The following is a 23,419-nucleotide window of genomic DNA, read 5'->3' as shown; positions in this document are numbered from 1 at the left end:
CAAGAAGCTTAATGTGCAGCTGAACAATATGTACATTTTCCGAAGCACATTTATGAAGCCTCTAAGTTTGAGTCTTGCATTCCCACTGGCTGTCGGACCTCCTGCAGACATCTCAGACTCAACGTTTCCAAAACCAAGTTCATCCTCTCCTCTAACCCCGCCCCCTCACCTGCATTCCTTATCATCGTGTGCCCATCCCCTCAGCACACCTTGGTGTCGTTTTTGACTCCTCCTTTCACTGTCCACATGTCATCAGTTACCAGTCTCATCACTTGTACCCCTAAGCATTCCTTGCTTCTTTAAAAATGCCACTTCCACCCTGAAATTCAGGTCGTCATTATCAGCGTCCTCATTCATGTTTCTCCTGCTTCTAGTTTCCATCATGTGCATCTGTCTTCCACAAGGGATCATCTGCTTGTCCTCTGGGCCCACCAGCTGCCACGACCCCCCACCCTCAGTTGTCCTGAGCCCCATCAGGCAGATCCAGTTGTTCCTACTCTGTGTTTCCATAGTATTTGGCCCAAACCTGTATTGAAGCTCCTACTGTATGGCGTTTCAGTAGCTTTGTATTACGTGCTTTCTGCTCCCAGCCTGTGAGTTCATCCAGGGAAGCCTTTAATACGTTCCCTCCCATGTGCCCAGTGCCCCAGAGCCTGCCACACAGAGGGTTCAAGACAGGCTTCTTTAAATGAATAGATGGATAAATGATAGGCTGAAATAATAATATTAAAGATGTTCACCAGGTTGTCTAATCTCATTCAGCTCTATTTGTATTTACAATTCTGTGATTAACACTTTGTTCAGTAATACAGAGGCACTACTTTTTTTTGGTGAGAAAGATTGGCCCTGAGCTAACATCTGTTGTCAATCTTTTTTTTTTCCCTCAGCAAAGCCCCCTAGTACATAGTTGGATATCCTAGCTGTAGGTCCTTCTAGTTCTTCTGTGTGGGACGCTGCCTCAGCATGGCTTGATGAGTGGTGCTAGGTCTGTGCCCAGGATCCGAATGAGCGAACCCCGGGCTGCCAAAGCAGAGTACACGAACTTAACCATTCAGCCATGGGGCCGGCCCCAAGAGCTGCTGTTTTTAAAAATCTCTTTGTTAAACTCCCCAAATGTAAGTTAGGACTATAAAATTTAGGAGCAAATTTTTTAAATGAAATATCTTTTGAATACTATAAATTATATTTGGCAAAAATGTGTGTCTGTTATTACAAACGCAACCATTAAAAATGGCGTGTAAAAATGTTTCTGGTATACTAAGTAAAAAATAGATTATAAGAGCTTGAATGATTTGAATTCATTTTTGTTTGAAAAATATAATGAATGTACCACAAAGATCTATAGCAAAAGGTTCTAACAGGATTATCATCATTGATGTAGGTTTAAGGAGGTTTTTTTAATTTAAATTTTTACTTATTTATATTTCAAAAATCTCCTATAGTGAACATGCATAAATTTTTGTAGAAAATAACAATAGGAATCTTTTGTAACTTCTGCCACAAATCAGTAGGATCACTTCAAAAGCTCATCATAAACAGCCATTTGTGTCTTCTCCTTTCTCCCCATGCTTTCTGAGTTCTATGTTTCTCCCCCTGTTTCCTATAAGTGAGTGTTTTCAGCTCTGTAATTAAATTGGAACCTTGGGTCTCTCTGGTTATTTTAACTTGGAGCGTGTAAGCATGTGAAAGCCAAGCCTGTGGTTCAGAGCCTCACGGAGGGATGCTGCCCAGCAGGTGCATGACTCCAAGCCCCCAGCACTGTCGCCTTCTGCAGGCTGAACTTCACTGAACATTTCATTTACACAAGAAATTACTTTGTTAAAGCAAAAAATAAATTCCTATTTGGCATAAAGGGAGTTAAATGGTATAATCACGAACCTCAGGTCTTTTACCAATTATCGCATTTTCAGATGAACTCTCCCTGAAAGCGTTCCCTCATGACTGTGCTACATTTGGCCAAAGCAATCCCTTTAATATCCATAATTTCATATTCATTGCAGCAACATTAGTAGCTTAAAATTGGGGTAAATATTAAGACCTGGCAAATGGATAAAATAATTTTGATAGGCTAGTCCATAATTTGGAATCAATACACATTACAATATTATCCCATTAGACTTAAATCAAATTAATGGCACTGTCAACATTTTAACCTCAGAGACTGCTTAAAGATGGCTAAAAGCTGTTTATTAAGTGCTAATCAATTAAGTGCAGATTAAAACCAAATATTTATCACATATGGCATTGCAAATCTATTCAGGCTTTCAACAATTGAAAAGTAGCTCAGACTATATAATGTCCACAGAGAACATTACACTGGAAACTTGCAGCTTAAGAAAATATTGTATAAGTGGATTTTGTACAAAACGGAATCTTAGAACTAGCTTTTTGAAGGGAAAAAAGTCACTTTAGTGTTGGAGAGAAAAATGTTTAATTTATAACTATGGATGTTGGAAATCAACACCCCAAAAACAAACCTCAATCCTACAGTAATTCCTAAAACTATCACTCAACTTCCAGGAGGGTTATTAAATTATTAATTTCTGCCATAAAGCCAGCTGCCCCCAAATAATTATGAACATGCTTATATGAAACATGAGTATTTGACCACATCTAGCAAAATTGCAGTGAGATAGTTTGAAAGGGGACTTCTTGTCCCGTGGATTTTATTGAACGTTACTTAGTGACCTAGACCACACCAGGGAGAGCCCCCAGTAGCATTCTTCCTCTTGATTAGTGCTACTTTTCTATTTACCTTGGCCACCCCCACCCCCTCCCCAGACTAAACCCCTTCAGGAAGGGTTTTATCTAGCATCGTATCAGAGGCAGCTTGCAAAGAGCAAGGCACAGAGTAGGTGTTCAATAAGTCGTTGAATAAACACAGCACTGGAAATTAGTTTTAAAAAGATCTGACGTCTCATTCAGCCTTCAGGCGACAGTGACTACGTGAACCATCCAGAACATCTTTTTACTCATCAGCTCCCCCATCATTCCACTACAGAGCAGGACTTTTTTGTTTTAAGTGAGTTTGCAGTAAGTCTGTTCAAACAGAGAGGCGGAAGCATACCTGGAATGAAGACAAGCACTTCCTTTCCCATGGCAGAAACTGAAAAAAGTTAAAAAGTTGGGAAGGCTATTGCCATGCTTTCTAACTTTCTCTCAAAAAGAATAAATCAGGAGCTCAGATTTAAACATTCTAAGTGCAGTATTTAGCGCAGTACAAGCTGTCAAAAACTCAGTGGGAAGACCTAAGAGAGATCCAGGCAGACAGTAAGTCCTCAATAAATACTGGTGGAGGAGTGAGCAGATGTTGTGGATTTAGACAGCCTGACTTACGACCTATCTTCCAAACTCATGACAAATTTCCCTGCCCTTCTCTCTCTTCCTCAAAAACGTAAGTCACTGGTGGAGAGAAAGAATGAACCAGTCGGGGAATCTGGGCTGGGATGTGCCAGGGGGTTGCACACTGTTAATGCTGTTCAACGAATAAAAGATGGAGTAGCTGCTACCTGCTCAGTCAGTTCCCCGAATTGAAAGGCAAGATACAGAGCAGCAGCAACTAGTTTTAGTCTCACGAACTGCAGATTCTAACGGCAGATGCTGAGTGGGACCCATGGCCCAGGCTAATTGTGCTCCAATAGGGTTGAATTGGCCTCTCAGGGCTGTGCCCTCACCTTCGATTTCCCCACCTGCTTCTTCTCCACATGCCCTTTCCTTCCCTCGCTCCCTGCAGAACAAAAGTGAAAAATCATTACCCTGACAGCCCAGAGAAAAAATGGAAACCACTTGAATGATGAAGCATTTAATATTTTAATTACTGATAATTACGATACTGCAGAAGAACATAGAAGATGACATTATTTAAATCTAGGAGACAAGTTTAAATTATGCTAATGTGTTTTAGCTTGTCTATAATTTTTTTTGACAGAGTATAAAGATTCAGAGTTGGCTAAGTGACTTGCACAAGTTGCTGGATGGTTTCTTTGCCCTGTGAGCAGGAGTGATGACATTCTTGTGCTGAAGGATGGCAGGTGCAGTGACAAAACCACTGGCCATGTGGCGAGATGGTCTCAGAAAGGTCACCTTTGAGCCTGAGCAAAACTGACAGTGTTCCTAGTTTGAAGTTTTTGAACTTGGCAAAAACTTTCCTCGTTAATCTTGCACCCCAAACTTAAATATTTATGCTTAAGTGATGTGTGCGCATTCCAGTGTGGCTTGATTCACAGAACCTTTTTACCACTGCATAAAAATTTTTCATTGCCTTGCCTTGTTTAAAAGTCCCTTGGGTTTTGAATACAGAAATGCCTGAGTGAAATCTGTGCTTTTGCTATTTAAGTACTTTATGATCTTTAGAAAGTTACTTAATCTCCAGGCAACTCAAATGCTTCCCTCCTAATGTTGAGAGACCGTGTCAGAAGACATATAAAGAGCACCTGGCACACAGTAGGTGTTCAGAAATCATAGCCATCTTCTCCTTTGAGTAATTATTTTCAGTAAGATTTAATTTTTGATAGTTATTCAATTCTCAAAAAGTCCTAGTCTTTCCCCAGAGAGTCACAAACTTAAATTTGGTAAAGATGAAACCAAAAGAAAAAAAAATTATTTGCACAAAAAAATTCAATATCAGACAGCACCAAATTATTAATGAGCTTTGATTGGGGAACTACGGATTTGAGAAGCTTTTGCTTCAGGCAAAAATTATATAATTGTTACATAATTCATATGTGCAACCATTAAAAATGCACTTTCCCTGGTCACCTACTGGTTAAGTTTGGCAGGCTCTGCTTTGGCAGCCTGGTTTCAGTTTCCAGGCACAGACCTACACTACTCATCTGTCAGTGGCTATGCTGTTGCAGCAGCTCACACACACAAAAAAACAAAAGGGGAAGATAGGTAACAGATGTTAGCTGAGGGCAAATCATCCTCAGCAAAAAAAAAGGGGGGGGGGCTTTCCTCACAACCTTTGCTTATTGCATCATAATCTTCTTGTCTGCCTCTTTGAAAGGCTTATTCATCTTATTTATCAAATACCTATGGTCCTGATGAGGTGCAAGTCACTTTACGTCAATCTTCACCTCAGAACAAAGAATGTATTATTTGTATTTGCAGACAGTGCACTGGCTCAGAGCCCTTTGTTAACACGTCAGCATCACAAAGTAGCTAGCACCATCTTGGTATTTCTTGGAAGGAGTTTTTTGGCAATTTCAACTTTGTTTTTGTCCTGGGCGATCTACTGTCTTATTTCTTGCAAAAAAAATTAATTTCAATCGCACCCACTGACATTTTTGAACACTGACACATTACAGTCAAAAGGTGCTCATCTGTTTTAAAGTACTCATCTTAAAACTATCGAATCACGGAGTTGCTCACTGCATTATTTAGATATTTCTTTCAATTAACGTCTCTGTGGATGGTCTCAGAGTAATGAAATATCTCGGCTTGTCCGTCGGTCTCAGGGAAGTGAGAGAGCCACGGGCGAGGAGGGGAAACCACGGAGACCTGGGCAGATCGCGTTTTTATGATTCAGCTTCACGCGTTAACTCGTTACAAAGGGAAAGTGATACCACCCCAGCTCTCAGGAGTTCCTGTGGCTGCCAGCAGGTGCGCATGTGCGTGCTGTGAATGTGTCATGCACATTCTTGTAACAAACTAAAACCACTTCGCAAATATGGCTCCAGTCTGAGCAACTCTCACTGTGTCCTACCAGCCTGGTCCAGGCCCATCTCCTCTAGACCGAACTGCTTCAGGAGCCGCCTCGCCGCTCTCCCTGCCTCAGCCCTACAGACCCATCGATGCAGCAGCCAAGGCCTCTTGACCCTGTGGCACACCCAGACACAGCAGCCTCCTTGTTTCTGCCTTTGCCGTTCCTTCTGTCTGGAACACTCTTCCTCCAAATGGTCACATGACTTGTGCAGTCACTTCATTCAGATCTCTGTTCAAATCTCACCTCCTTGACCATCCTATCTAAAACACTACATACAAACAACCCCAACACACAACCCCACTTCATCCCTCCCTGGCTCCTCGTTCTTGTTTTTTTCATACTTATTAGCATTGACAATGTATAGACGGTCACGCGCTGCATGATGACGTGTCAGTCAATGACGAACCGTGTATATGACGGTGGTCTCATTAGATTAGTATCACAGAGCCTAGGTGTGTAGTGGGCTATGCCATCTAAGTTTGTGTAAATACACGCTATGATGTTCACACAATGACGACATCACCTAATGACACATTTCTCAGAACGTCTTCCCATTGCTAATCGATGCACCACTGGATGGTTCCTCGTTCTGATTCTTACTGCTTGTCTCCCACGCTGTGAGCTCTGGAGAGCAAGAGCTTCATCTCATTTGTTTATAGCTGCATCTCAGAGCCTAAATCAAAAACGTGTTCCCAGAGCAGGGCTCGGTGCCTGCGTCTCGGTGACTGAGTCAGTGAATCAGAAACAGAACCTTCTTTCTTTTCAAGTTGCTTACGCTTTAGGAAGTCAGACGGGCCAGATGGAGAAAAAATTACTCCTGATGGCAGAGCTGAAGTGAAGACTGACTGAAACCACATCTGTGACAACGCCTGAACTCCTTGCTCTCGTCATTTCTGCGCGGTTTCTAAATTTGGGTCCTTCCAGGTTCACGCTCACCATGAGGTCCGGTCAGTTTCTGGCTGACCTGGGGCAGCTCTGGTTGCCTGCCATCATCTCACGACCACACCGGGTAGCAGGGCTGTGTTCAAATGCACCCTCTGACCCCGTGGCCATGGCTACTGCCACCGGAGGAGAAGGAACTCACATTGCATGTGCCAACACCTGCATGCTCACCTTTCTTAAAACCCAGGTTCAGTGTGTTGAAGTCACTAGCTCAAGGTCGCTCAGCCAGGAGGTGGTGGACTTGTCATTCCACTCCAGGCGGGATCCCAGTTACGAGGTTGAACTGAGTTCCTCATTATTGCCATGGGAAGAGATCTGCCGTGCCCGGCTTAAACGGCCGGCCAGGAAACTGTAACAGCTAAGTGGCTCCTTCTCATTTCTCAGAGCGAAGGAGTTTTTAGTGGCACAAGAAAGGATGAAGTGATTTGAGGGCATAAGTCATCATTCATGTGAGTGGGGCTCAAGCTGTGTGGTCCCCAAGCCCCAATTTAGATCAACGGAAAACGGTCCAGCCACAATGCGGTTCCCTGACATTTGAGGAAGGAAAACCTGATGCTGGGCACTTTGGAGCCCATCCATTACATGGAGTCTAAAGAAGATTCCAGCTGGGTTCCTCAGGCCATCTGGGCGGCCACAGAGTCAAGAGCAACAAACACAAGCTGCCAGAAAGTTTGGCCTGAGGCCCACTGGAAAAACAGGAAGATCCTGGACCTGCCTCCACCCCCCTCCTGATGGGCTGCCCACAAGCAAGTTGGCCTCAAGCAATGTTGGTTGGTCACTTTGCCCTATCGCCCCTGTGCCTGGGCATCCCTCACACAGATGTCTGCTCTCCAGGAGACCCACACAGCAATGGGATGCACCTGAGCCTGCCCGGGCCTCTCCAGCCACCACCACCAGGAAGCCTGCCTTCCAAATGTGAAGACCTCAGTTAGACCTCAAACCAAAAGTGAGAGGAATCGTGAACCACTCCCACCTTCCTGTCTTTTTGTCATTCCTTATCTGTCTTCACAATTTTCTTACTAGAATCCTGCCTTAAAAATTAATATCGGGACTCTCCTTTTTTCCTCAGAAATCCTAAAATATTATGGTCATAATTTGGATCAATAATACCGCTTCAGAGGTAAAAGAACTCTCAAGCTTCTTAGAAATGAACCTCACACCCCTCGGTTCCAAGACCCTATCATCACAGGCTTAAAAAGAACAGTTTTCTATTGTGTGGACCTTGGAAACTGGGTATTTTTCTCCTAATCTTGTTTACAATATTGTATTTCTTTATTCACAGAGTTGATAAAATGTCCTTGCCTTCTATTTGTCCTCAGAATAAAACACAATACTGTATGTAGGCTCCTAGGTACTGGACACATAAGCACAGGCAAGTGCAGGATGGAAGCCTCGTCCCCCTGTCCCTGCGCACCAGGTGTGCCCCTCCACCCGCCTGCGGTCTTGCTGGAGCCCCCACAAGCGCCCCTCTGAGCCCGCCGACGCTGGTCACACGCATATGGGGGGCAGCGCGAGATCCACTCTGAGAAAGGGGCCCTCAGCGCGTCTGGGTCTTGAATGGGCTCCGCAGACAGCGCAGGACGCTCCGGAGCAGCATCCACCGACTACGACGACTACGACGACGTAGGGGAGGCGAGGATGGGGGTGGGAGGCGGAGACTGGGAGGCCTGGAGGGGGGCAAGGAGGAGGGAGAGGGAAGGCAAGGGTAGGGAGGGGACATGGAGGGGGCATCTAGGGGGAGGCACGGAGGGGACAGGAGAGGAGGCATGGAGGAGACTTAGGTGGAGGGTGACAAGGAGGTGACAGGGAGGGGGAAGATGGGGAGTGGGGACGGAGTAGACAGGACGGAGGGAGACAGGGAGGAGGAACGAGAAGGGACTTTGGAGGGGAAGGAATGGCGGGGCCGGGAGGCGACGGGAGGGGACGCGGGCTCCCTCCCTCGCACCCCTGGGGTGGCGCGTGCCGGCTGGGGCAGTGCCAGCTGCCCAGGAGGTGGCCGATGGGCCGGGGAGACGGGGAGACGAGGGCGCCGGGCGGGTGGACCCGCAGACGCGGGCGGGGCGAGCGCTCCCGTCCCACCGCGTCCCGGCGCCAGGCCCGTCCCGGCAGGAGTGACAGGAGGAGGTGCCTCTGGGTCTCAGACGCGCACGTCGCGCTGTCCACACCCGCACTGTGGCGGCAGGAGCTTGGCTGGTGACTCTGATCTGCGCCCCGATGCTTCCCACGCACACGTTTCCCTCTAACCCGGGAAAACGCACGTCCTCCCCTCCCATATGTCCTCCCCCCAAACAACGACGACGGCTAAAGCCAAAGACCCACAGACAAACGTGAACTTAGGAACAGATTTTCAGGCATGAAGTGGATCCAAGCACCACCGCATTTCAGTGGTTGCTAAAAATGGAGGCGATGATATTCCTAAACACACATGACTTATTTTGATGCATGGCTTTCAATCTATTTTCTTTCTAATGCATTTTAAAGATTAATTAGAAAAGTTAATTATCTATAAGCCCCCGGCACTAAGGAATCCGGTCCAGACCAGCCCAGGAAGAGTATGGATCTGGTCTCCATGCCAGGACGCTTGTCAACGGATCCCATCGCCTTCCAATCACCCATTTGCAGAAGTGACCACAACTCATGATGTGGAACTCTAACAGAGAGACATAATTGTATCTAGAGAAAATGGTTTGTGCTAAGGCATACTCCTTTGTTAGAAACAGTGTAATGAGAAGCAGTGTCATTCTTTAATTGATTGAACTACTATTATGGGCTAGACTCTGCAGTAGGCGTGGAGTATAAACAGATAAACAGTAAACTGCTTGCTGAGGAGAATTTCAAAGTCTGGGTCATGAAAACCACAACTTGAGAGCAAGTTAGGTCTGAAAAATAATATGTTATCTGGGGATCTTGAGACAGATATTAATATACATTATATAAATTAATATTCACAATAAATGTTATAATAATTAATATTGAATTATCATAGAATATGATATGTAAGAATTAAAACAATATAATGCATAAAATATATTAATATGTGTAATATATATATAGATCTCCCTACGTTAACTCAAGAACAGTAGATGTTAATATTCCCATTTTACAAAGAGATTGAAGTTCTGAGGTAAAATGCACAAGATTGCACAGCCAGAAAAACTGCAATTTGAAAATCTAAATACCGTTTTGTCTCTTCCTTAGACTGTTCTCTTTTAACTAGACTTGTCAACGCCGGCACGAAACCATCAGCAGCCATAATGAGCGTTCTCCCGGGGGCAGCAGGTGGGTTGGGAACAGGGGACACCTGTCACCCTCACAGCGCCCAACTCACCCTGAACACTAGGCCAGTTTTCTACTCAGGGCAAGATAAGGAGTCCAGTGCCTTGCTTTCTCGTGCCTGACGTTTCTGTAACAAAGAAAAAAGCTTTCACCCTACAAGGAGCCAAAAGGCTTATTTAAGGTGATATATCAATGCTAAAAGTTCCAAGTTATTTAATCAATGAAGTATCTAAAAATAGCTGATTCCTCAGATCCTGCCTCCCTGGGATTTTCATTGGGTCATTGCTGGTCAGGAGGGGGACAAGAGAGATAAGGAGGAAAGGGAGGTGAAGTGGTGGGGTCCTGGCCTGAAGCCTGAGGAGAAAAGATCTGGAACCCGGAGTGAGAGTCAGAGGAAAAGAACATGTCGGAAGCGTCATTTCCAGGATGCTGGGGCAGCCCAGTGTCCTTGAGGTTGGGTTGGGTCAGGGCAGATGAAAGCCCTGCAGCTGCTGTCCAGAGCCTGCTCACAGACGACTCCCACCCCCTAATGTCACTCCTCCCCGAGTTGAGCTGCCCCCAGGGCCCTCTGCTGGATATTCAGACCCCCAGGGAGGAACCTTCCCCCATTTCTCCCCATAACCGTTAAGAGGTTAGTCCCACTGTGAAAGCAAGTACCGGTCACATTGTACAAAGTGAGGAATTTGTATTCTCTGTAACTCTCTAAGTGAAATGATATTGAAAGTCGGTATTAATTGCTTTCAGCCTTGGCTGCCAGATGCCTCCTTCCTGCCTGAGACACTCATAGGCTCTCTTTAAGGATGATTTCCTAAGAGGAGGTCCTCCTGTCTCGGGGGAGGGGCATGTGTTCACTGTCACCGATCCCCTCTTAGATTGGTGGTGTGGAGGATCAGAATTTGCCATCCCAAAATGTGTCTCTTTGGCTTGATTACTTTTGGAGACCAAAAGACTCAAGAAGAAACTTTGACCTTCCCTCTAACTCCCTAAAAGAATGTAAGATAGAAGGCCTGTTCCAGGAAGGAGCTGATCCCATAAGACAGCTATAAGATAATATAAACTAGATGTGACAGATGGAGAGGAACCTAACAAGGGCCTTTTTAATCAAAGTTCTCTCTGTCTATTATCTTTGTAAGGCACGATCAACATCTGTTTATCAAACATTTGCTTTTCCATCTCCATGTGAATTGCCTTCCTCCCCTTCGAAGTCTCAAACCACTGCCCCCACTATCCTCCTTTGTGCTTAAATGAAGATGGTACGGAAGGTGGTGGTCTCGCCATTTTGGTGAGTTGCTCAGATTTCCTGGGTTTCTCCCATGTATACATATTATTAAACTTTGATTTTTCCTCTTATTCTGCCTCATGTCAATTTAATTCTCAGACCAGCCAGAAGAACCTGGAGGGTAGAGGAGTACTTCTTCCTCCCCTACAGTGGCTGCCCTGGAGGAAGTGTTTTCCTTGTTCTCCAGCAAAAGAAAGGTCACCCTTATCTGGCATTTGTGGGCGCTCCAACCTCTCAGCAGGGGCAAGAAGAAGGCCCCCGCTCTTCATTCTGGGGCTTCAGGGCATCAGCACCAGAAGAAAACCCATCCTTGCTACGTTGGCAGATGAGCACCACGGAAGAACTTCTGCACAGACAATAGGAACCATGAAAATTCAGATGTAGGATCTGCTTCCTTGGCAGGGTCATAAACTGAGACTGCAGACCCGCCCACCCCCAAATATTCTGGAAATCTTATTCAACAGTTGAGTTGATGAGACATGGAGATTCCGTACCCTGCATAGAGCTGGAAAACTGGTGAGTGTTTTGTGGACCAGAAATGTTTTTTCAAGCTGGAGATGTTGAGGTAAAATTAATCGACAAGTTATAGTGCAAATAGATTCATCACTTCGTCTTATTGCGTGTATCGTTGTCGGTAGTAAATGCTTCGGGGAATCCTTTCAAAGGCTCCTCCAGCTCTAGCTTGGTCTCTAGGCCGAGTCTTCCTGCCACCCACCCCTCTCCCTGGAGTGGGAGCCAAGCTATCTAAATATTGGATAAACAAGCAAAGATAGTCAGAATCCTCCACAGTAAATAATGAGTAATGTTGTCCTCTAGAATACATTCTAAAGCTAGCTTTTCTGGTGCTTTCCAAAAATAATTCAGATGGACATCAGTACCTATGCCTTCACACGCCATGTTGTGAAGCCATGTTGAATCATATCATTGTCATGTTATGGGCTCTCCCGATGCTTAGGAGTAAAGGAAGGCCCGGCCCTGCCACCAAAATTTATGCCCCATAAATAGCGCGACACTGGAACTCCATGTCTTAGGGAGTCAGACCTGCCACCCGGTTGCCTCTAATGTTCCATCCATCACTGAATTATAAAGAAGTGATGTCCACTCTCCTTGGTGAAGCATGACCTGAGCACCCGAGACCACTAAAAGCAGATAATGAGCTGACTAAACTTCAGTTTTCCTCCTTGTGCCAATAATATACACATTCCTACAGGGTCAAACTGATGCAAATAGATGATTCTCCCGAAACCCAAAAGCTGATTTTAAAGTGTTAGTACCCTAGTGGGTTGAAACTGTCATATCTTTAACACCGATTTTTATATTCAAACCTAAATAACCAACTCTCAACTTTGAGAAAGGAACATAGGAAACACCATCCCTTTTCTTTGAAAACCCCAGTCACTGATCCTAACTGGTACCCAGAGGACAGTTTACATGAAACAGCTTAACATAACTTTTTCCTATCTTTCAAACAAGCGGTCAGTCCCTTCTGGTAAAAAATGATTGCCCAGTATAGGAATTCACACTTAAATTTATCTTTAATAAGTTTCTGTATACTTAAAAATTGCGGGAATTTTTTTATTAAAAATCTTTTTTTTAATGGTTTCTCGGATACTTGTTGACTGTCTGTACCATGTCCTTCTTTCATAACTTGCAAATTTCTTCTCTCTCTCTTCCACTTGTCAAGACGTCATATTATTTAGTTTTGTCTTACTTAAAGCCAAAAGCAAGCAAACAATTAAAAAAGACACAAAGACATCCAAGGGCAGGCCAACGGGAAGTCAGAAGAGACATCGCAGAACTGTTTGTTTGTCTTGTGATGGAACACTATGGAACACCCTGGAACTTTAAGAAAGCGAATGTACTTTCAAGTATCTTCAACTTCCACATGGGGAAAGTATAAGATTTTGTTTTAAAAGAGATATATGTATCTTAAGTCAAATGGGAAATCATTGGTTCCCATCACAGGCAGCTGTAACTTTTTCCCCTTGGACACGATGTGGAGGGGGTGCTGGAGGACCGTTGTGTGGGAAGGGACCAGGAGTGGCTCAAATTCAACCTCCTAATGAGATCCAAGAGGAAGCTTTCACTCAAAGAGGTTAACTAGCTGGCCCAGCTTTACAAAGTAACTTATTTATAGAAGGGGATTTAGAATCTTGATTTTTCTTTTTTAAGTTTTGGGTTATGGCCTCTTTTCCACATAAGATGATTTCTAGAAGTGCCCTGAGCAGGGGTGTCCTCTTGGGCAGATTACAAAATCTATTTGTGAGGGGGCGTTTCTGCCCCCGCCGACCCTCTGCCTTCCCAGCTCACCCCAGGAACCTTATGGCGCTCAGCCAGGAGCCCCACTAATGTCTCTGTGGTCCCAAACAACCCAAGGTGTCAGCCTTCCCTCCTCTGTCCTCAGTGTGGACCGTCCTAGCTAGGAACTGGGAATGAAGTATTTTGACATCATTCATCAGCAACGGCTGATCAGCTGAACCCTGGCTGAAGTGGGAGGTTCAGCCCAGAAAATGGGCTTTTCTGGGTTTAACAGAGTCTAAGGGGCAGAGTGGATTGGAGACATTTTACTGCGAGAAAGTGTTGTCTGCACCCCTTCCATATTCTGGGTTACCTCCTCCCGCACCATTTAAAATCCCAATGCTGAGGGGGCCACGACTCTTGCAAAGATGGGTCAATCCCAACAGGGCACGTCTGACACGGGAGCGTGTGCTATGTGTCACTTACCTGTGTGCCCCACCCGGGCTGAACTGAAAATCATTCACAATGTCAGTAATCGAAAACAATAGAAATCATCGCTTTGTTCTGATTCTCATATTGGTGTGTCATCTTTCCTCTGGTTTGTTATAGGATTTTCAGTTTGTAAAATGACATTAAGACATGTCCTTTCAGCTCGTCTTCTCAAGACCTTCAGGAAGCAACAAAATTCAAGTTTTCTTTGAAGGAAACACGAGAGGTTTTCCCCCTATCGTGTGGGGCTCAGCGGCGCTTGACAGGGAACAAGGGGTTACTTGTCCCGCCTTGACTGTGAGTCACAAGCCCGTGTGGATTGTCACACACAAATGTGAAATTCTGTGTCTTTGTTTAGTCCCCAGCGTTCCCAGGGTAGAGAGGTGGGAAAGAGGGAGGACACCTTCAGAGGTTGAGTGAGAGCCTTGGAGCCGCCCCAGAGAAAGGAGGGAATGCAGCAAACACACGCTCCGGGACGGCCGGGAGACACGTGGCTCCTTCCAGGGCCTCAGGAGAACAGCCTCTCCTGGGTGCAGAATCAGCAAGGGCCACCCACCCATTGTCCAGGACAAGCAGGGCTGCCCAGCTCCTGGGCCCCCCAGGGGCAGGCAGCACCCCATCCTCATGTGTCCACTAAGTCACCTGGTTGCTGGGGGGCATGGGTGCCTAAGAGAACAGCTGCTCTGCCAGCTGACCTGAGCAGGCCAGAGTCTAGAGCTTACTCTCTACAAGAAGCATTCTTTCTTGCATTTCGTGACACAGGTCTTAGTTGGCTATTGCAGAAAAGACCAGCTCTGTGAAGGTTCTGATTTCCATTCCAAGTCAGAGCCAGCGAAGGTCAGGTGTTAGAACCCAGGGAGCAAGGCTACGAGCTCATTACCCTAGGAAAGATGCAGACATGAGGCAAAGGTGGGCCCCCAACTAGGAGCTGAGGGCACAGATGGGTGTGCCAGTAGTCAAAAGGTTTATACTGGATCTAAGATTCTGACGTTGTGCTACTGAGATCACGTAATTTACTGCCACCCAAGTGGCAGACAACCTGTAGAGACTCAAGTCATGCAGGCACTGGGGGGGGGCCAGTCTGGAGAGGGACCAGACAGGGCAGCTTAGACCCCGAGTGACTGGAGAGAGAGCAGAAGACACAGCATTGAGTGCTGAGCATGCATGTGGCTCACACCTTTCCAGGGGCTCCTGGAGGGTGAGCTTCAGAGAAGCTAAGAGATTTTAGTGCAAGTGTGGGCACCACCTGCACCACAAGCAAGCCCCGCTCAGTGACTCCAGCAGAGCACCTGTCCTGCGTGCAGCCCTGGAATCCCCTTCATCCGGCAGGGCCATGGATGCAGGTGAAACTGAGGCACCATCCCCGGTGGTGTGAGGACCCCTGTCCAGAAATGGGGAGAGGCTCCCCACATGGGCAGCTCTGAGCTCATTGCCACAGATGGACGCCAAACTTCCTAACCTGACGGTCAGAGATCTACATCACACAGCACCCCAAAGCTGCCACAGGAGGACAGGTGGACTCCCAGGTGCTGGGAAGATGTCACTGGAAAATCCCCGCAGCTCTGGCTGTGCCACCAATGAGTGACTGAGTCACTGGGCAGTGCCTCGTCTCTCATCCTTCCCTCCCAGCTCTGGTCCATTCAGTGAAAGACACTGAGAATGGCAGAGAGGGACAGCAGGGAGCTCAGAGTCACACAGCTTGAGTCCTGGTTCAACTCCTTTTTACAGACCACAGTACTGTGGGCCAGTGGTTTCCCCTCGCTCAGCCTCAAAACTGCTCCTGAGCACACGATGCCCCCTTACTTACTGAGGACTGGGTGGCTTGGCACTGGCTCTGTCCTGAAGACTCAAGATGCTGCCATCCAGGACCCGTATCTAGAGAGGGAGTGTATGGAGGATGTTCGTGGAGTGCGGTAAGGGGCCTGCTGGAAGCGTGTCCTGGGGTGGAGCTGACAAGTACAGACTCCCAATACAGTGCCTGGGACACAGCAAGCAGCAGGACTGATGTCCCTTCTAAGTGCCATGTACAATGTTAGAATCAGGGCAATGAGGGTAGATCAGCCTGTCCAGGGCTCAGAGCGCATGGGCCAGAACGGCCGACAGATGCATGACAAGTCAGCACCAGAATCACCCGTGCAGGCTGCAGACAGAATTTAGAGGGGACATGACAATGTCCTCAGCCTCAGAGTTTCCAGGATGTGTCAGCAGCTAAGCAAGACATTTCACAGCTAAATGTTGGTAGGCGACCCCCATACCACCAACCCTGGAGATCTCAAGCTATAATATTTTAGCAATTATGAGACTGAAACTTTTTTTGTGTGTGAGGAAGATTCTCCCTGAGCTAACATCTGTTGCCAATCCTATCCTCTTCTTTTTTTGTTGTTTTTTACTTGAGGAAGATTAGCACTGAGCTAACATCCATGACGATCTTCCTCCACTTTGTATGCGGGATGCCCCCACAGCATGGCTGATGAGTGGAGTAGGTCCACTCCCAGGATCCCAACACATGAACCGGGGCCGCTGAAGCAGAGCATGCTGAACTTTAACCACTTGGTCATGGGGCCGGCCACCCTGAAACTTTTTTAACTCTCATTTTTCTTTGTGCTTCCTCTCCTGAGTGCCCCAGGATAGCCCTTCATAAGAAGGGGGCTTTGGCAGAGGTGCCTAACTGAGGATGCCCTGGTCCCCATTCCACTGGCCGTCATCCAGTACTTTTCCTTTAAATCCTGATCCCCTTTCTTTGTAAAGCCACTGTGCATCAAAGGCCGCTCCACTCCTGCAGCAAAGGTGGGGACTCTGCTGAAATGAGCTATCTTCTTCCCCTGCTGGTCTAAGTGCTTGGACACCACAGAGCCCTGGGGGAGCCTCAGAGAGGAATCGGGCGGGCCTCCCCCAACCCTTCCAGAGGGCGCGTCCCCGCTCCCAGCTTACTGAACCAGGGTGAGGGGACCCTGCATGGCTGCAGCAACTGGGAGGCATCAGCCCATGCACCTGGAGCAGAGAGCACCTGGGGAGTTGGCCACCTGCTCAGGAGGACAGCAGGAGCAAGCTGCTGACACAGCAGGAGGAGGAGGAGCAAGAGGAGGGGGAGGAAGAAGATGAAAAGGAGGGGGGGGGGAAGAGAGATGGGGAGAGCTGCTACAGGGAAGGGCAGGAATGGACAGGAAGAAGGAAGGGTGGAACGAGGTTGAGAGAGTTCCTCCTAACGTCACTCCCCAAGGGCAAAGACTCCTCGATGATGCCAAAGAATGAAAATTTTCAATAGCTCGCCGTGAAAGAAAAAAAAAACAAATAAAACTCAACTCTCTGGCCTGTCTGACGTTCATAGTTGAGCTATATGAAACTGCCACTTTTGTAGGTCAAAAAATAGTCAAATGTTAGCCATTTCATGTGATTGGGTCTAACATGGGGCCATCCCCACAGTCTCGCCATGGGAATTTTCCTCTTCTGAAAAGTGGTCTTCTCCCTCTCAGGGACAAAATCTGTCATGTGGCATTGCTCAGACCATTTGCCCCATCCAGATGTTTTGCCCCTGTCTTGCTGCCTGTCCAGTCTCTTCATATTCTGAGCTGGCAGGAGCCGTGTTTTCTGGGGAGCTGGCAGTTGTTTGCCGTGGACTCTCCAGGATCCCATCGGACCATCTCCCTCCACCAGGTCTCATTGAACAAATAATTAGTTTGTGAAGAATTTTAGAAGATTCTCTTCCAGCATCAGGAATGTCACACCCACATTCATTTCCTAAAGTTCTGACTGTCACATGATTGGTGTATCACTTCTCAGGGTCTCTTGTAGCTGCTGAAAACGTGGGCTAAGCCGTTTGATCCCCATGACTATCGACGGATGCTCAAGCTGCATTGTAGCTCTTCTTAGCAACAGAGCTCTTTCTAAAGTGATAAATAAAGTATTTGTCACTTTAAAATTGATCCCATGGTACCACCAACCTGCATACCAGGTTATTTTCCAGATGGGTCATTGAGGGATGGTGCCCTGGGGCAATGACACCGTCTACAGTCATTGATATCCTGGGCCCAAGGATAGAAATGAGATTTTCCAATTTGCTCCATCCTTAGACACACACTGCCTTCTTGGAGCTCGGTGCAAGTCGGGGGCGGGGAGGGGGGAGAGGAGCGTGCAAACTCATCTTCCGCATCGGGACCTTAAAATTCTCCCAGAGTTTCAGCGTAATGAAACCTCCAAATAAGGAAACGGAAGGCCCAGAGAAATGAAATACGACAGGGAAGAACGAGATTTTAATGCTTACTAAGAATACAACGAACACACTTCAACCTACAATCCTGAAATGGGGTTATTTGTATAGCCGTGGACAGCCACCGAGTTGAAGTGGTGTATTTCCTTGCTTTGCAATCCCCTCCCTTTTTGTTTATTATTTTTCCTACTTTCTCTGCTTCCAAACATGCCTTCCCTTGCTGCCTCATAAACCGTATGGTTCTATGTTTAATCTTTGGCCCAAGTTTTTCGTTTGAAAATGGAAGTCACCGTTGGCCTCCAGAGGCTATTTTAGAAAAATGGATCGATCCCGGTTACCTCACTGGTTGTGAGTCATGTTTAACTCAAGGAGGCCCGAGGTTCCCCCAGTGATCCACTGAGTTAGGCACAGCTTGTAATTCTCCCGTTTTTAAAAGCTATGCCGAGCCAGGAACTCAGAGAGCGGCAGTGGATCAGAGAGACTCCAGGGGCTGCCTTAGGCCCGTGAACCATAAAGGCGAGGAGATGACCTCCGCCTGCTGTAATTGTGGGGTTCAAGTGACATCATAAAACCATTCCCTTCCCTTCCCACAATTTATAACCTCGCCGAAGCCCTTTGGGGGAATAACTTTTCACTTTAAAATCACACCATCCCGTTCACCATTTCCTACAGTGACTGCAAAACCCACATGAATGGGATGACTGTTGGCCCAAATGAGAGTAAGCCAGGAAATGATGAATATAAACGAGGGTTTTCTAAGATTTTTTTTCTTTTACCTTTGCTATTCTTTGTGTGAGATAATTAGGGATTTTTTGGACATAATATTTTTCCACGTTTTTATTGAGATATAATTCACATACCACAAAGTTCACCCCTTTAGAGTACAATTCAGTGATTTTTTTGTATACTCACAAGATTGCACAGCTATCACCATTACCTAATTCCAGAACATTTCCATCAGCTCAAAAGAAACCCCGGAACCTGTTTGTGGTCCCCCCCCCCTTTCTCCCCCCCCCCCCCCCAGCTTTGGGCGACCACTGCTTTTAAGACAAATTGTTTGCATTCGTAAAGTGTGTCTTTAGGAATATCTCGGGTGCTCTGGTTGACATATGGTGCCGTGAAGTGTGTGTTCGGTGGGTTTGGAAGACCCGGGTCCCAATTCCAGCTCTGTCACTGCCTCCTGTGTGATGTCAGACTGTCACTTAGCACTCTCCTCTGTCTCCTCAACTGCACACAGGGGGTCACAGCGACACTGAAGGAGGGCTGAATGGGGTGGGGAATTGTATGTCAAGGCCCCAGCACGCAGTAGACACTCAGCACTCTGAAGAATGAAACAGGTCCCTGCTCTCAAGGGAGAATGGCGACTTCCCTGGGGAGACAGGACATCCCCCAGAGCTGGCAGGAATGTGCAATTTGTTGACAGGGCTGCTTCCCAAGCATCTTCCCCTAGTCCTGCTCTAGGGGGCGGCCTGGAATTAGGTGGAAGAATGTGACCAACATCCTGGGTCCTAACTTCACTTTATGGTGGCCGGGTGGGGGATGGGGGAGGGGTGGTTCTCTCTTCCTCCGGACTCTGCACTGTGTGGCTGTGAGACCTGGAGCTTTTGCAGCCATTTGGGCAGCAAAGCTGAGGACAAGTCTACTCAGGAAGACAGGAAGAACCAAGGTAGCTGCAGAGAAGTTCCAACAAAACTATTCAGAAGCCCGCACGTTCAGTTCTGTGAGCCAATACCTGCCCTTGAATTTTTAAACCATTTTGTGTTGTTGTCAACTTGGCTAAACTAAACTACCATCCCCAGTTATTCAGCCGAACACTAATCTAGGTGCTGCCACAAAGGGATTTTGAAGATGTGATTAAAGACCCTAATTGATTGACTTGAAGTTAATCAAAGGGACATTATCTTGAGTGGGCCTGGCCTAATCAGGTGAGGCCTTTAGAAGGGGATTTAGACCTTCCCTGAGAAAGAGATTCCAAAATCCCCTTGTGTGGCACTCCAGCTGGTTCATCTTACCTTCCTGAGCCCCTGCCTAGGACTTTGGACTTGCTTATCCAGCTCCCAAAATCACATTAGCCAATTCCTAGCAATAAATCCCTTAATATATTCACATACATATATTTCTCTAAATATTCTCCTCCTGCTTCCATGGCTGGATCCTGACCAATACAGCAGTTATCTGTTGCTTGGTACCAGGCATACTCTGTCTGGTTCGATGGCACAGTGCAGGCCTCCTTGTCCAAAATGAGAGGGAGATGCACAGACAGCCCTGGCCTTGGCTGGCCCCATCTTGCTCTCTTTGTGATGCATCCCGTGACTCTGGGGTCCTCAGGCTATTTGTTCCCGGAGGTCATTGCCAACACCTTCTCCCAACCTCAGTCTCAGCCTGTCAGGAGATAAACAAGGGATCTTTGCCTCATTAAAGGGTCAGGTGGCTATGACACTGTGTTAAGCCCTGAAAGATGCAGCAGAGAAGAAGAGAATACACAATCGAGCTCAGACACTGCAATCTGGGTGGTCAGAGAGTCAGCCAGGTTATGGAACTCAGGCTTCTCAGCAGTCCCCTAAAAAGGACAGTAAAACAGCGCTGGAATCCACCAGAAACAAGGCTGTGGTCAGCTCAGATTCCCTCACATGAATCCCCGTATATCTGAGGAATTATCAGCAAGTATGTAATCACCAAGCACATCCCTCTCTGATGTGTCTCTGTGGAAGACACCTGCAGTGAGCAAAGCCAAGTTGCAGGATGGGCTGTGAGACCAGCCCGACCACACTCCTGTCACATCAGAGGTCGGTCAGTGATGACTCTGAAACCCAACACCACCGTATGGTGCCATCTCCCCGGGAATGTGAGTTTCTCTCTTTTCTAACTTTGTGCTAATCCATCAACCCTCCTCTCTTCTTCATTTTCCTTCTTATTCAGTTTGGATGCGTGACCAGGACCTTCATCTCTGCCTCTCCTCATTTTTGTCACCTCATCCGGCAAAACCCCTACTCCAAAGGAACCGCGATGCCCGCTTCCTCTGGATCGGGACAGGAGCCGTGGAAGGCTGATACAAAACACACAACGGACCCTGCTATGAGCCTCTGCTTGCGAGCATTGACTTCAAATGGGTCCTCACACCACCAGTTCAGTGAATGGACTGGAGCTCAAAATTTGAACTCAAGAAAGACTCTATTTATTTATAGAGAATCAGTGTCTTGCTGACTCCGCTAAATAAATCTTGCCTAAATCCATCAGAAATACCAAATTAGGAGCTGCCCAGATTGGGCTTGGAGCATCTGCATATGACAAAGACCTACCTGCGGCGTTGGTTAGAACAGTGCTAGACCCAGGCCACGCTTTCCAGCTGGTGGGATTTCCAGGCAGGAAGAGAATGAGAGAGCGTGTGGCGCCGAGGACAAGCTCTGGGCTGCAAGACTTCTGGACCAGCCCCGTCGCACAAGAACGTGAATGGGGGCCACAATGGCTCTGAGCCTCTGCTCCCTTCTCTGTGAACTCTAGAGTGAATGAGATGCTCTTCAAAAGAGGAAAAGATGAATTTAGAGTAAATAATAAGGCTAGGCTTGATGGAGGAAGCAGAACTTGAGCAGGAAGTCAGATCGTATCAGTAGACAGGATGGTAGAGGAGAGAATTCTAGAAGAGAGAATCAGCAGATGATGGGGTGATCACAATGAAGTGCAGCAGGGCAGTAAATTCATTCTTTATTCAACATTTCAATTGGCCAATCAACAAAGACTTGTCAAGTACATGCTCGGTACCCAGTTCTGTGAGAGACTCTGCAGATGTAAAAGCGATGAAAAGAAAGTGGTTGCCTTCAAGGACCTTAAACTTCCATGGAAGCTTAAGGCACTTAAAGAGAACCTGAGACCATGACGTGGTAAGTGTAAGGATGGAAGTCAGCCAAGATGCTGAGGGCACCTGAGGCGTGGGGTCCTGGGAGCTTTTAAACCAGGGTTTGCATTCTAAAAAGAGCCAACTGGCTGCAGCATGGGGTGGGGGGCGGTGCCGCCCCATGGAGTCCTGTGGGCTGTGCACTCCCCCCATTGCTGTCTGTGAGGAGACACCTCTCAGTTGTGCAGTTGTCAACTCTGAGGATGTGATAAGACCTCAGGCAAGACATCTTCCAGGGAACACTTGTAATAATCCAAATGAATGACCGTGGGTCGTAGGAGGGAAAGAGGGGATGAGCTGAGAAACATTTAGGAGATAAACACGCTAGGGGGACACAATGAGCCACCACTTCACGCCCATTAGGATGGTGGCTATGATTAAAAAAAAGAAAAGAAGTGTTGATGAGGTCGTGGAGAAATTGGAATGTCCGTGCACAGCTGGTGGGAATGTAAAATGGTGCAGCTGCTGTGGAAAACAGCATGGTGGTTCTTCAAGACGTTGAACATAAAATTCCCATACAATCCAGCAATTCCACGGCTGGTGACATACCCCAAAGAAGTGAAAGCAGGCACTCGAGCCAAGGGAACCTCAAGTCACCAAAGGTCTGAATATTTAGTTCACAAAACACTTGAGATTTAACATCGATATTTTGCTTGAGTCAAGGTTAAAGAGACGAGCTTAAGGCATTCAAAATTTGGTCACTGAATTGAGTAAGAGACTGAATTCGTCCTTAAAATTTTGATTCTCCTCTCTTTTTTTCATTTCATATTGTAAGGATTTTCATTCCTTCATTTGATGAACATTCATGCAGTTTATGTCAAGGGCTCAGCATTGTACGGGGCAGAGAGAAGGGGTACCTTGTCCGCGATTAGCTTCCAACCTCATGGCATAATGTCTAGTCATAAGGCTGCTCGATACCCTCCCTCTCCTGCAGAACAGACACAAAGAAGGCAGGCATAAGGAAGGAAGGGTATCTTGGGAGGAAGGAACAGCACATGCAAAGGCTGGGAAGCCAGCCAGAACATGAGGAACTTGAGAAAGCAGTGGTCTCGTACCCCAAACTTCCCCACGGCTCCTCAAGGATACCTTAAGAAGCTCTGTCAAATTCTCATGGTATTTGTTTATGTCCCCTAATTCCCAGCAAAAGTCTAAGGTCTTCAGCACGGCTTACAGGGTGTTCCTGTTCCATTCCTTTCCTGCTCACCTCTTCCACCTTCTCCCACCTGACCTGTTCTATGAATTACGTTTCAGTCACACGGCAAAGCTCACCTGTTCCCCATTGTATCTGTGCCATTGAGCTTGCCATTTCATGGGCCTGAAGGAATGCCCTCAGCCCTTTCTTCCTCTACTGCATGGTAAGAGATCACTTGTGCTTCAAAACCTAAGTCAGAT

The sequence above is a fragment of the Equus quagga genome, chromosome 8, assembly GCF_021613505.1.
Source record: "Equus quagga isolate Etosha38 chromosome 8, UCLA_HA_Equagga_1.0, whole genome shotgun sequence".
NCBI lineage: Eukaryota > Metazoa > Chordata > Mammalia > Perissodactyla > Equidae > Equus > Equus quagga.
The sequence above is the reverse complement of the archived record's forward strand: the minus strand, read 5'-3'. Positions refer to the sequence as shown.